The following is a 14482-nucleotide window of genomic DNA, read 5'->3' as shown; positions in this document are numbered from 1 at the left end:
TTTCGGGCAGGCGAGACTGGCTGGGGCACCGCGCAGCATGGGAGCACGCCTCCGCTGGGGACCGGCGCTCAGGGAAGACGGCGGGGCAGTGGGCGCCCAGCCAGCGCTGCAGTGAGGAGCTGCGCTGGCCTCAGGGGCCCCAGGAGCCCGTCTGCACCCTTGACAGCCTGGCCTAACCCTTCGGCTAGGTATTTTCCAACGGAAAGGCCTTTTTGTTCAAAATGGCATCCCACCAGGAAACTCGCAGTGTTTTTTCTCTAACAATCTCCCCTCGGTGCCCTGCTGATTGCAGGCACTAACGAGCTCATCCAAGGCAGCAGAGCCCCGGTGCCAGCCCTGCGGGATGCTGCTCCAGGTGTTCGCCCGACGGAGCCGGGGCTGAGCCTCCGCGCCGAAGTTGGGACAGGCCACATCCAGCCCCCGCACTGAGGCAGCCCCGACCGCCCGACCCCTGCAAGAGCACGGCGCTCGCTCTCCTCCTTGGCCCTGTGCAAGCGCCCAGCTTCCTCCACCCCCACAAATTGCTGCAAGACAGAGGGGCTTGGGGCTCGCCGCTGCCTAAAAAGTAGTTCTTCTCTCTTGAAGTGACTCCTGCCATAGCCGCAGTTTTGCATCTCCCTGCAGCCTCGGAAGCAGGGCTCAGGGACTGCTGACCCCGCCAGGCAGGTGAGCCACTGGCGCGGGGTGGTTGTGGGGAGCGGGGCAGATGTGGCACGTGCCAGAGGGGCTTGCTGCTCCTCCTCCTCCCCCCGCCTCGCACATGAGCCCAGGCCGCTGCCCGCACGGCCAACGGCCCTTCAAGCGCACAAGGAAGGGGCCAGGGACGTGGGAGCCGCTGGGACCTCCCGGTAGTTTGCAGCGAGGCTGCTGCCGACTTGGAAATGCCGACAGCTGTGGTGCACAGCCACGCCCTGAGCTGGGGGCAGCACCGGCTGTCCCCTCGCTGCACCTTAAGAAACACCTCCGTAAATGCACTGGTTGGGGGGGAGGCAGGCCTGGCGCTCCTGCTGAATTACTGAGTTCCCAGTGCTCCCTCTTGCTGTGGCATCTCTCTGCTTTCGTTCAGGTGGTGCCCAGCTGAATGCAATTTGATTAAGCTTTGCTCTTCTCATTAACTGCCGAGATGAAGCTCACCAAGGTGGTGGATAGCTGCAGTGCATTGGCCCCTGTGGCACTGGGGAGAGGGTGCTCTGTGAGCTGGCTGCACAGCCCACCTTTCCCAGGCTGTCCTGCTGAGCTGGAGGCGGTGCCATGCATGGGGCTGCCCGTGTCCCCTGTCCAAGGCTCCTGCCTGGCTGCTGCAGTGCTGGTCATGCCAAAGGGCCCTGTGGCAGGGTGTGATGAGTGTCTCGAGTTGGGGACTGGCAGAGGACTTCCCTCATGGCTTGGGGCTGCGCTCCTGGGGGTGCTGCAGGAGCCTGGGGGGGGCCCCAGCGGCGGCTGCTCCGCCACTCTGCTGAAGGACTTCCCTGGCTGCACTCGGCACATCGGCTGGTTCATAGCCGCTGCCGCTTGGGGAGCAGGGAGCGCGCTGGGGCTGGGATAGGGGGCTGGCCTGGGTGGGGGGAGGATTTCTGGAGGTCCCGAGGCTGGAGATGAGTCATGGTGTGAAGGCAAAGGGCTGGTGGCGGGTTGCAGCAGTGCATGGCAGAGACACCGGCTGGGTGGGTGCCGGGGGGCTCTGCAGTCAGCCAGGGGCGGCAGCACCGGGGCCACCCTCGCCCCCGCTTCTGCGCCAGCCCTGAGTGCCGCACTGCATGTCAAGCAACCGCTCTCCCCAGCCTCCCTGGTCGGCTTTGCTCCCAGAGGAGACACACTGGGGTCAGTGTGCCGGGAGTCACACCATGCTTGTGCGTCCAGATGTAGCTCCTGACTCTGAAAACCAAAAAAAAAAGGCAGCGTCGTCGTCTTCTCTCTTAAGAAATACGGCGTCCCAAGAGAGCGGGAGGTTCCCAAACCGCCCCTCTGCCTTCAGGGCAGCAGCGTTGTATCTGCCCTGAGGGAAAGCAGAGAGGGGGGAAAGAGCCCATCTGGGGCACAAAGATGGGATACGGGCTGGAGGCTGCCAGTTTTTCCTTTTAAAATAGACGTAGTCGTCAGGTTTCTGCCGTGCTTTGCGAGCTCCTCCTCAGCTGTGCGAGGCTGCAGAGGGGCACGCTGCCCGGCCTCTCGGGGGCAGGTATTTTGGCGAGGATTTCGGTAGCTGCATCTCCGATCAGCCTTCGTGAGCCCGTGTGGCTTAATGCCCGATTGCGGAGAAGCTGCTGCCCCATCCTGCTGTTCTCAGCAATGTTGGGTCTAAGTCTCTGAAACTCGCTGCCTCTAAAACTTGGTTATTCTGCTAACCAGCTGCTCCAGGCAAGCAGCTTGAGCAAATCCCAGTACCGACATGTTTCACAGGAATTAGCTGTGCTGAACCTAAAATTTCAAAGTTAACCTAGTCTGAAGGGAACTGCAACGACGTGGAGGTTGGAGGTAGGAGGAAACACCAACATGCTGCAGGCAGCCGTGCGTCTTCCTCCGCCTGGAGGAGGGAGCCCCCAAGGTGCCCAAGCGGGGAGAGGCAGAAAATCCCGCCCTGGGGGCCCGCTCACTCCCCTGGCTTGCCCCCACCGCGTTTTGCACTCTGCGGCCCCCCCGTGGGGCGCTTTGCCCGGCTGCCGGCCTCTGCAGACCCATTTGGAAGCGCCAAGCTAACTTGTGACCCCGCTGGTGGCAATGCTCGAGCGGCGCCAGGCAGGGACCGTGTGCAGAGCCGCATTCGCCAAAGGCACTGCATGAACTCTCTCCATTTATTCCCTACCGGCTGCTTTAAGTGCATTTTGCAGGTACAGCAAGGTCTGGGCTTTGGTATAGCCTCCCCCCTCTGTGGGGCTGGCCAGGATAAACAGAGACTTGGAGTGTTATGGACGGTGTTGGACGAGGGAGGAAAATGCCTGCAGATGGCTGCTGACACCTGGGGCTTTTTCTGCGTGCTTTTTGCATTACATCTCATCTCTTTTCTATGCTGGAGAACTTTTATGGCTACCTGGGGGACACAGCAAAGACATATCCTTCAAGGAAGATCTGCCATGCTTAAAAGAGAAGGAAGTCTTTCTCGGAGGGCTTAAAAATACTGGAAACACCATGGGAAAACACAGGGGCATCCAAGACTGAGTCCCTTGCCTCTGGGGCTGGGGGCGCAGCGGGCTGTCTGGGTAGAGGAAACCCAGCTGGACCCACTGTCCCTACAGTCCCAGGGCAAAACCCGCCAAAAATCATCTGGAAAATGGGGTAGGATGGGGATGTGGCAGAATCTGCTGCTGATGCTAAGGCATTTATTTAGAAGGGTGAGATCTGACCCCGGTGTGGAGAACCACAGAACGTGTTGACCATATGGAGCGGTTAGGTGGCGAAAGGGGAGCAAAATTCAGTGTTGGCAGAGGCAGCGGGACGCACGTGGGGCTGCCGTCGCCCTGCGCGGGCGGCGGAGGCTGCGGCGGTGGGAGCACCGCCGGGGAGCGCTCTGCGAACGCCGGCCCCGTGGCCAGAGAGACGGGGAAAACACCAGGAAAGGAAAAATTGCTAGAAAAACAGGAGCTGGGGGCGCACCTGGCTGCGGCGTCGACTCTGCCGGGGAGAAAATGGGCTCTAATGTGGGAAATTCCTGGGCTTTCTGTGGACGGGGGCTGCCGGCGGCAAGCAGCAGCACTTTCTGTGTCAGAGGAGTAACTGGTCTGGAAGAAAATGCCACACAGTGAAACAGAAACCCAAGGCCCGCGCTGCTGTGCCCATGCTGACACAGGAGCGTTTCGCATTTTCAGAGCAGCAGACTTTGTACAAATAGGAAATAAAAGAAGTCAGCACTATAGCCCCACGCATCAGGAAATACACCCTCATGAGTCACTTCTAAACCTCAAAAATCTTCCAGCAGATGCCACTAAATTTCTTTCGCCAGACGTTGCTCCGGTGAAGTTTTTTCCAGCAAGAAACAAGGGTAATTTAAAACGCACAGAATGTCTCCTTCTTCCCTCCAGAGCTACATGTAATAGGCTGCATTATCAAATAATAATACGGGAAACATCTCAGTAATGTTGGGCGGAGTAGGGAGGGCCAAGGCGGTCATGCACCTGTCATAAAAACTAAGTACCAGGTTGCTCATGAGTCAAGGTGCCAGCTGCGCTGGGGCAGGAGACTCGGCAGGGCCAAGCGCGGGCCTGCAGCACGCTCTCCTGTCGTGCACAGACCTGCCAATTACTCTGGTCCCAAGTAACAAGTAACTGGTGTGACTGGGGTGGCCTCGCTTCTGTGCTTTGGTCGTCACATCCATCGCTGGATGAGTGATGCCAACCCCTTCTGGAGGGAGGAGATGTTTCAGTAGCATCACATGCGAGCTGGGAGAGACATCGTCCTTGGCGTGACTTTGCGGCCCTTGGGAGTTTGCAGAGAGCAGACAAACCTGCATTTGTCCGTCATGGGCTTTGCTGCACACAGTTTTCTTTAGCATCTGTTTCTGGGCAGTTTTGCTGCCGCCCAACGGAGGTTGCCCTGATGCCTGGTGCCCACGGCAGCTGCCCGGCCGGGCGCCACGGCCGAGCATGGCAGCAGAGCCACGGGATGCAGGGCAGAGCAGCCAGCTGTCCGCTCTGCTGCGGTGCAAATACGGCTTTCGGAGCTGCTTTTCCCCAGCTGCCTGGCCCAACAGCCCATCGTTTAATTATGCAGCAAGCAGAAAACCAGCCCCCCGCCCAGAGACCATTTCCCAGTGCTTCTGGAGCCGTTAAAGCAGCTGGCTGGCTCCAGAGAGCGTGCGATGGGGAGAGAGATGGGGAGCGGTTTGCGAAAAGCTGCGGCAGGGGGTGCGGGCGGGCGGGCAGCCGCGCGGGGCTCTGTGGGCTGCCTGCATCCGCGGTCCCCTGGGGAGCGGGTGGCAGGGAGAGCCCCAACCCAGGGTCGCTTGGGGACAGGGTGAAGCACGCAGGGACGTTGAGCTGCCTTTGGGCTCCCGAATCAGCAGAGCAGGAATGCTGTGGGTGGACAGGAATTATAATGGTCTCGGCTACATTTATCCTTCTCAAAATAACTTTGCTCTTTGTGGATCAGTTGTTTGAAAACCATAATTGATACCCTCTGAGCCCTGTATAGTTGCTAGTGAAATACGACCTCTTGGTGATGCAAGAGCATGCATGAGTCAAACCAAAGATAAATCCATGCTTAGGCCAGCAGCAGGGAGAAGGCTGAACGAGAGGGCATTTTTGGCTGCCCTCCACCTGCCCGGGGAGGATTTGCAGAGCGGTGCCCGCTCCACAGCTGCCGGCCGCGTGGGCACCTGGGCAGTTAGCAGTGCTGGGGCCAGCATGACGGAGAGCAGGGTGCAGGTGCACCGACACGATGGTGCTCACGATCCCCTGCTGGAGCTGGGTATCTGAGAGCTCCGATATATTATTAAGAGAGATCACAGTCCAGAGCGCTCTGCCCCACTGCAGTGTGCTTTCCGTACAGAGCTGAGTCCATTTGCTTTTTCCTAATTTCCCCTTTGGAGAACAGATGTCACAGTCTTTCTCCTACAGAGGATCAAACTGTGTTGTTTTTAAACGTGCCTCAGAAAAGCCGCATGGTGCATCGTGAAAGTGCTCACAGGCCCAGCCACGAAGCCAGGGGCTGGAGGGGTGAGGGACACAGGCCACGGCGCCATGGGGCAGCAATCCCACCTGCCCGGAGAGCAGCACCGCCGTGCTCGGCGTGGGACGCCGGTACGGCCAGAGCTGGGACAGCACACGAGACAGCAGTTATGCTGAAATGATAAATCGGGCTGAAAATGATGAATTAGTGATTTCTGGGATTGGCAGATAATTCCCATGGCGGCATGCCTAATGCTTAAGCAATGATACGCCCAGCTGATTTTGGCACAGTCAGTAACGTCACCTGGAGATGCTGATAGGCCCCTGCAGGAGCCACTGTGAGCAAAAGTGTGGAAAACCATGTATGGCTTCTTTTCTTCAGGTCTGTGTTCCCCTCCCGCCCCTGCGTGGGGTCCCTTGGCTGAGCGTCACTGAAGGGTGCTTTAATTCGCGCCCCGCGCACATCTGCAGTGTGGTACCGGCCATGGTGGCAGCCGGTGGCGCTCCCGCTGCACCGGCGCTGAGCATCCGGCCGGGGCGAATCTCCGCTGTGTTCCTGTCTGCTCGATCCCGATGGGCGCAGCCGGACAGCCTTTGCATAGCGCGAGGACATGTCTTGGAGCCGGGAAACATCCAACGCTCACCTCAGAGGGCAAAGCGCGAAGCTAACTGGCTTGCCAGGGCGCGCCGCTGCCTTCCCCTGCGGTCGAAGCTGAAAAAATGACATCTCTGTAATTGTGAAATTCTTGTGATGATGAGAAAAGGCGATTGGAAAGTTTTGTTGCACAGTCTTCAGGATCAAACGATAACTTATTTAGAGCGCGCTTTGTTGAATTATGCAGCATATAGGCAGAGCAATTAGCCGGAAGCAAATATTCCTTTTCATCTTCTGTGAGCACGCGGTTGGAGTAGCGTCTCCCAAGTCTAACGTTATCAGCTGCAAGCATTGTCGAAGCTCAAGCCCTTTGCTTGCAGTATACCCCCTACATTTTCAAGTATTCCTAACTGAGTTTCATTGTTGCCTTGGAGAGAGTTAGACGATGGTTTATTCTCCTTTCGAACTGCCACCGTGAGCAACCGCTGGACATGTTCTGATGTTCCTGCAGCTTGAAGTAGCAATGGCAAGCAGAGAGCAAATGCCCCTTTTAAGCAAATCTTTCTTTGTTAGCTTTTTCCCACTGAAAGATGAGCTAATCTACTGCGTCCAATACACAAGGTTTTTGTCCCCCGCTTGTCTCGACCGTCTCCTCCTGCAGCCCTCGGCGGTGCAGCGCAGCCCTGCAGGGCTTTCCTCTGCTCATAGAGCCGGGGCTCTTCCCTACAACAAAAACTAGCTTGCCATCGCCTTTCAGCCCTTGGATCAACCTCTGTAATAAAAGGTCGTTTTGCTCTTTCCATCGCTACTATTGAATATAAATTTCTTTCTCCGTGCCATTTCCTCGCCTGGGCTGCAAGTGTGAAGAACGCCGGTGGCGGGTGATCTCCCTTACTGAAAGCATTGTCCCGAACATGATGTTGCAGTGTTCACTTCTCCGGCAGAGTGCGACTCAGCACGGGTCTGGGACAGCACGTGGAAAATGTCTGCAGCGGCTTGTGATTTGTGAACAGGCTTCGTTTCTTCAGCCTCAGTCTGCACTGCGGAGAAGATGCTTCCACATCGCTCCCCGGGGCTTGGTGGGTCACTCTGGCTGTCTCCTGTTTCTCGGCCTTGGGAGCATTAAAATCCCAGGTGGAAGCGTGTCTCGGGGGGGCTGGCCCTGAGCCAGGCGCCCCGAGAGCGGGCTGTTCCTGCGCCGGGCAGAGCTCCCCGGTGGTGGACACCAGCCTTATCGGCCTCCTCCAGCTCCTCTTGCCTTCTGCAGGAGAGCCTTGATTAAAAGACGGGGACCGAGACTACAGCAGAGGGAACGCGCGACGTGACTGCGAGTGCAGGAGGAGGCCACGGTGCCCGGTGCCTCCTGCCCCGAAAAGGGCGTTGAAGCAGCCAGACTCCCCGAGCCGATGGAGCTGGAAATGGCAGTTTTCCAGCAGCGAGGAACGTGCCCGCACGGGGGACGCCGCGCACGCTGAGTGCGATGGGTGCGATGTGCAGCTGGATGGGCCTGAGAGCTCAGGTCACATATGCACGACAGAGATTGCAGAGAGCTGTATGAACAGTGATAAGCCTTTCGCACAGAAAGGGCAGCTCATCCCAGAGGCCTCCAATATTTTTCCTCTTTCAGGACAATGCGAGGGGAAAATACCCGCCAACGGCTTCACCTTTAAAGCCAGAGCGCTGGAGAGCAAGCTAAGAGCCTGGCCCTGGTCGTGTTGATCCCCACGGACAGCTCAAGCCCTGCAGGATCACCTCCCGTGTGCATGTGCCTTGCGTCAAGGGTCTCCTCCGCCGGGAGCCGCCAAGCGCCTTCCCCGGGCTGAGGGCTTCTGCCGTGGGCCAAGGATGCTCTCCGGCTGCAACGGGCAGCAGCACCCGCTGCTGGTGCACGGTCACGTAGCCTTTAAATCCCACAGAAATATCGCTGGGTGCTGCCCGGGCTGGACGCAGTGCTGTCTGCACCCACTGAGCACCCCGCCGGCACTGTGAGATCCGCGGGGCCCTGGAGGGCAGCAGATGAGCGCAGAACTGCTGCTTTGCTCTACTTAGGTGAAAGGCACAGAGGTTTGCTGTTCCCTGTTTCCAGGTCGCGCTGTAGCCGGCGGGCTATATCCTCTGCTAGGAGCACATAAATGGTGCTTTCTGCAGAGATTTATGTTCACACGTTGTGGATCTGTGACTCCAGAGGGGAAAAAATAATAGCGTGAAAGATAATACCTGCTGGCAGCTTTTGCACCCGCCGGAAGGAGGCATGAATTATCTGCAAGGAGCTGTTGGTCATGTTTGTAATGCAGCGGCCCCTTTCAAGAGGTGGCAGGACATGGGCTTTTTGCACATTAAATCCTAAAAGGTAGCACCAGCTTTCACAGTAATTTAAGGCTGGCATTTGTTCCTGCCTTGTTCTTGCGTCTTAAGTGCACCGAGGGGCATCTTTCATCTTTTTAAGAGGCTTATAGTTATTAGACATCATAAACAAAAGCCTTTAAACAGCCCCGCTGTTTCTTGCAGGCTGCCTTCATTCCAGACGCGGCCCGAAACGTAGGGTTTTCCTTTTTGACTGTTTTAGAGCACATTTGACCTAAGGGGAACGAGGGAGTGTGAGTGCATTTGTACGTGCATTTGCGCATGCGCGTGTGCATATGTGAGATTTTTCATGTCATTCCTCTTCTGTCCTTAAGCTGCGAGTAACCTGCTAGGGACGGTGGAGCTGTGTCTGCTGCAGCACGTGCACACGGAGCTGCATTGCGCAATAGGAAAGGAGGTTTGCAACCGCACACATGCTTTTTTTCAACGCTAAGCTGAGACAGGAGTCTCAGGCCAAAGCTGCAGGTGATTTGGGGAAGGACTTTTGTACTCCCTACATTAAAAAAGCAATTTAAAACAAAGGAGGAAGGTGCTGGTCGCCGTTGAGCACAAGGGCAGACAGCAGCATACCAGGCGGAGTTACGGCCTTCCTGTCTCCACGCATCTGGAAGGATCATTTTTAATATTGTTGTCATCTCTTTGATTTCTTTATATGCAGCTCCGCGATCGGGGTGAGCTTAATCCCTGCGCGCGGGCAGGGCTGGCTGCCACCCGCCCTCGCGGGGCTGCAGCCCCCCTCCAGCTGCGCTGGGCACCGGGCAAGCCCGGCCAGGACACCCTCCCGCTTCGGTCAGTCGCTCCGGGCCGTGGCCACCCAACCTCCCTCCCGGCCTGGCCTGGCCCAGCGTGGCCGCCCCGACCTCGACCCGGGTGTTTCCTGGCAATCAGCACCCAGCCTGGCTAATTGACACCTCCCGGTGCCGGGAAAGCCGACCTGCCACTTGATCCGGTGCTGGGAAGCACCACGAGCTCTCGCCAAGTTGGCATTGACAGAGCTCAAAAAAAAAAAAAAAAAACCAACAAAAAAAAAACCAAAAGCAAACCCCAAACCCCGGCGCCTCTCTCCGCCCCGTGTCTCGGGTGAGCTGCTCTCCCGGTGGTCATGGCCCGGCGCGTGCCCCGTACCCGGAGCAGCGGCCAGCGTGCTGTCCCCACTGCCGGGAGCACGGCGGGAGGGCGATTCCTCCTCTACGGACTTCGTCCGCCTCTGGAGCGACCGAGCCCCTGCCTAGGGCAGGAGAGCTGCAGCCTCCGCCGCCCTGCCGATGCCCAACGCTCTGTTACTGCAGTGGGCCAGCTCCGGCTCCGGCGGCGCGCTCTGGCCTGCTGGCCAAAGCCTCGGGCCACACAGCGGCCCTGGCAAAACACAGCCCTGGCGAGCAATCCTGAGATGGTAAATAAATGTTCTCGTGTCCCCTTGGCCGGCTCCAGGCCTGATCAGAGATGCCTCACGGGGGGACGGGGCCTGGCGGGGAGAGCGGGGAGAGTGGGAACTGAGGCTGGCTCCCTTCCGGGAAGTGCATCCTGCTTCCTTGCTTGTGGGAGGAAAAAAACACTTTTATATATATATATATATATATATATATATATATATATATATATATATATACACACACACACACACACACACACACACACTTATGTAATACTTACTTTTCAGGAGTCTTAGAATTACAAGTCGTAACTCAGTAGGAAGCATAGAATTAAGAATGCACGTGTCGCATCTGTTTTGGGGCATCACCGGACAGACAGAGCCGTATTTCTGCCGCAGCTGCTTGCGTTTAGCTCTGCGGAGGGCTCTGCACAGCCCCGGCTCCCAGCAGCCAGGCGCCAGCGGTTCCCGCTGCCCCCATTTGCAGGAGCAGCCCCGGCTCCGGGGGGCTGGGGCTGCTCTTGGGCAGCTCACTGCGCTGCCCCACACGGCCCCGCTTGCAGAGCCGGCGGTCACACAGCGGAGGGTAAATATTGTTGGAAGCGGAGCCCCGCCGCGGCCGCGCGGATGTTTCCCCGGCGCTTGCCTTCCCCCTGGGGGGAACCGGCTTATGCAAACGTGTTTTGGAGGTCCTGCCTTTGCAGAGACGCGGCGCAGAGAAGTCGAGCTGTGCACCGCGGCGAGGGGCTGGGGTCCCGCTGGGGCAGGGTCTGGCCGTGCGCCCCCTCTGCCGTGGCCCCATCTCCTTCCCCGCCTCCCCGGGCTGGGACAGCGCAGCTTTGCTCCTTCTAGCTCATCCCCACTCAGAAACCTGCCCTCTGCAGGTCCAGGCCCAGCCTGCTGAGTGGTGCTGGTGCAGGGGATAGAGGGGAGGAGGATGGGTTAAACGGGTGCTGGTGCTAAATCCTCTCTGCTGCCCAGTTCACCGGGCCGAAGGACTCGTGCTCGGCTCTTGCAAGACAGGTTGTGGGGCGGCGGGTCCTGCCGTGCAGACGGGGCCCTCCTGCACAAATCCCCGCTCAGCTGCCGCGGGATCGGTGCAACGCTCTCGGGGGCACCCGCACCTCGCTGCCTGCGCTCCCAAAGCTCCCTGGGGTGAGCTCTGGGTAATTACTCCAATTACACACTGAATTACAGTGAAGCCAGCGGCCTCTACACAAGAGTCGCTTTCAGGCTTTGTCTGTAATCACGGGCTCAGGTGCTGTGCTCTGCTCCTTCCAGCTTGGAGTACATGTTCATCTCCCTTCGTGGGTCTTTAATCATGCTCCTAATCTTCACCTTTTTATCAGCTCTTCTATTTCTAGCGCACATGTCAAAGAAGACAGTATATTAATCAGCCAAGTATTCTTTATTGCTTCGTGTCAGCAGCAAACTGTCTTCTAAAAAGGAGCAAGCAGGTGTCTTACCCTGGCTCTGCGTAGGAGAGGCATCCATCAAAACCGTGTCAATGACAAACCCGTTGGGAACGAGATTTGTTGCTCAAGGCAAATGATGAAGGACAGGGCTCAGCTAGGTAGAGAGAGACCAGCTGCAAATCCAGATCCCTCCCTGAGGCTGTGTTCATGCCAATATTTATGAAAGACCATCAATAGCTTCTCCATCAGGGGAAGCATGCAACAGGAACAGGGAGATATTTTTGTTCCACATTTTCTGTGCCTTCATTAACTTTTTGAGCTTTTCAGAGTGGGATTCCAGATGGCCCTGAGGCTCCAGGAGACAAAACACGCCTGGAACGAGCTCCATCGCTTTGCAGGAACGGAAATGAAAGACTACACCCCCCCCGGGCCAAACCTACCCAGAGACCCAGCAGCACAGCCAAGACAACGTAGGTGCACCCAGCCAAAGGGAGCTGGCATGGAAATGGTATCAGTCCAACCGTCTTCCCACATCCATAGCGATTGCTGAAAGCTGGTTAATTAGCGCCTTTCTCTGCACTCCGTCCGCTCCCTGCACGTGCTTTGGGAGGAGAGAAAGTGCAGGTGAGCTGGTGGGGTTTGATTTTCTGTACTAGATTCTCATAACATAGCATCACCTTTTACCTGCAGCTTTCATCGCGGCAACGAACAGCGCGCCGGCGTAACGAGGCCCTTCGGGAAGGCGGAGGAGCGTTCCCGCAGCCTGCAGCTGGCTGGGGAAGCTGCCCGGCATGCCGTGCTGGGGGCAGCGGGAGCAGGGCCCAGCACTTTGCACAGCTCCCCAAGAGCAGCCCCACATCTTCCCAGCGAGAGGTCCCTGGAGCTCATTCCTGCATGTATCTGCTGCTTAATGAACTTAATGAACTCGGGCACCGCGACCTCTGCAGTCACACCGTGGTCCTGCCCTCGGCTGCTCGTCTCACGTAATGGGGCACGCCGAGGTGGCGTGTCCCCATCGCTAGGAAAACAGCTGTGCGCCCCACGGGAACATGGCAAGCTGGAGTTTCCTACCGAGCTGCAGCGTCTGAGCTGGGACTTGTGGGAAAATCCCTCGGAGGCGAGCCTTGAGGTCCGCACCCGGCTGCTCAGGCACGGTGGTCATGGGCAGGACCCTCCCCACGGCCGGGGCAGCAGCGGGGCTGGGCATCAGAAATGCATTACGTGGAAATCAGAAGTGGGGTGTGGAGAGCTGTCTTTTTCATGGGGAGGCAGCAAATGGCCTCAGCTTCGGAGGCAAGCCGAGATGAGAGCTGGCACTGGTGCGTGAGGTGGGGAACCCACCACCGGCTCTGGCAAACTATTCCAGCTACCCTTATCTGTTAACATTTATGCCTTATTTCCAACTGCAGTCTTGTTTCATCTTTGCTGGAATCAAATTAGCCCTTTAACCTCTTTTCTCACCTGCGCAGATGGAGCCCCTGGAATTTCTCGCCGCGAAAATCTTTCTTCCCATCCTGCAGCCGCGCTCTCGCTTCCTTTTTGGGCCACATCCAACTTTCCTACATCCTTCTGCGGCGGCTGACCCCGCGCCGGGCGCAGCGCTCTGGCAGGGGCTGCTCGCAGCGCCGCAGCCAGCGAGGGGGGCGGTCCTCCTGCAGAGCCCGCGGGCGCCTGACGTTGCCACCCGCCACTCACATTCGCTGCTTTTTCAGCTGCCACCTTGCTCAGGAGGTGGTGGTCAGTAGGTTTCCTCCCAGGATGCCCACAGCCTTTTTGGAGTCCCCAGATGCAGGCACCCCTCACTCGGGTGGGAGCTGCCGTCTGTCCATAAATGCAGAATTTACTGAGGATGAGCACTGTTTCCTTCCCAGGTGACATGGGCTGCTTCGGCAGAGCCCGGTTCTCCTCAGTTTTTGCTGAGAAACTGGGAAGGTGTTAAATAATGGACAGCCAAAAATTAATCCCTGCCGGGGGCCCGTGCTAACACACCCGCTGAGCGGCAATACCTTGTTTGCAACAACATTTTGAGGCCTCTGGAGGGTCCGGATTTCAACTGGATTAACTTGGCGCTCTCTTTGCAGGCTGTTAAAATTGCCAAATGCCTTGCATAAGCTTGTTACGTCAGCATGATCACAAGTTTCATTGAAACAGAGAATCTTAATAACATACATGTCAGAATCTCTTTTCCATAAAACTGTGCTAATTGACACTAATTATATTTCCCCGCTTCAAATCTTCATCAGTCAAATCCTGCAGCGGCCACTCCGCTCCTCAGCGCGGGGCTGATGTCAGTCTGACAAGACGGTAACGACCTGGGACATCCTGTTTACTCCGTTTAACTAATGGCAGATCGTTAGCACGGAGCCGGGGGAAGTCCCAGGGACCTGCAGACGCTAGACGTTTCCTTACCCCAGTCCTTAAACTTGCCAGTGTGTCAGACCTGCTGCTTTCATACCCTAACCTCTGTAGCTATCTCCCTGAAGCACTCATAGGATGCAAAGTATTTTATACCTATTGTGTTTTATTTTGCAACATGATGTGTTGTTTGGCTTTTGCCCCCCAGGTGCTGAACAGGAATATTTATTTTGTGTTGCTTTTGTGGGTTGTTGCCCGTCCGTGCCCGCGGAGAGCGGGACCGGTGCTGGGCTGCCTTCTTGGCCGCCCAGAGGCCTCTCCCTGCACTTACTGCTTTTTTCATCAGTCTTGTGCATTCCTGACGTATACATGTTTTTTCACAAACTTAAGCTCTCTGTTCTATACTTTATTCTTGCAGCTGCCTCCACTTCTCCCAGCTTGTATTAGATCTGCACTGTTCTCACCGTCCATCACAGTGCCAAGGCCTTTGGGGCAGGGGGAGGTGCTGGGGCAGTTCTCACCTCCGGCAGGGACGCGATGCCTTCCCCGTCCACCCCTCCACAGTCCCTGCTGCCTGGCTGGCAGAGGCAGCGCAGGAGGCGGTGCAGGGAGGTGAAGAGGCGCGGGGAGGTGGTGGACACTCAGCTGGTTCCTGCTGTTGGGGGTTGAGGGCAGCCTTTCGCCCTGCTGAGGAGCAGATAAGCTCGGTGTGGAGTGGGAACGGCCATGCGCCTGGAGAGGGGAGAGGCTTGGCTGACGAGCAAGGAAAACGCCTGGTTCC

Source organism: Dromaius novaehollandiae, chromosome 9 (assembly GCF_036370855.1).
Source record: "Dromaius novaehollandiae isolate bDroNov1 chromosome 9, bDroNov1.hap1, whole genome shotgun sequence".
NCBI classification, from domain to species: domain Eukaryota; kingdom Metazoa; phylum Chordata; class Aves; order Casuariiformes; family Dromaiidae; genus Dromaius; species Dromaius novaehollandiae.
Note: the sequence above shows the minus strand (reverse complement) of the source record.